Source organism: Penaeus monodon, chromosome 23 (assembly GCF_015228065.2).
Source record: "Penaeus monodon isolate SGIC_2016 chromosome 23, NSTDA_Pmon_1, whole genome shotgun sequence".
Taxonomy (NCBI): Eukaryota; Metazoa; Arthropoda; class Malacostraca; order Decapoda; family Penaeidae; genus Penaeus; species Penaeus monodon.
Window position 1 is genome coordinate 8,537,732 of NC_051408.1, and position 335 is coordinate 8,538,066.

The window sequence follows — 335 nt, forward strand, 5'->3', positions numbered from 1 at the left end:
GAATTCAGGCGCCTCTCTTTTGCACCTTGTTGAAACCAAGCCCACAAATCGTACTCCATTTAAATGTTCTTTCAGTTCGGGAAGCAAGAAAAAACTCCAACGGGGCGAGGTCAGGACTGTAGGAGAACACGAAGCAGTTTCCCCAGCGAAATAACATGCAACGTGGCTTCCCTCTGTCCTCTGTCCCGGTGCGTCAGGATGGTACAGGATTCCGCGGTGCAGTCTGCGTCGACGCCTTTTAACCAGAGCAGACTTCTGGCTTCGCAATTGTTCCTTCCTGTTCATTGTCGGCGATTGCCATCTCGCTCCTCGAGGTAAACAGTCAATATTACGCA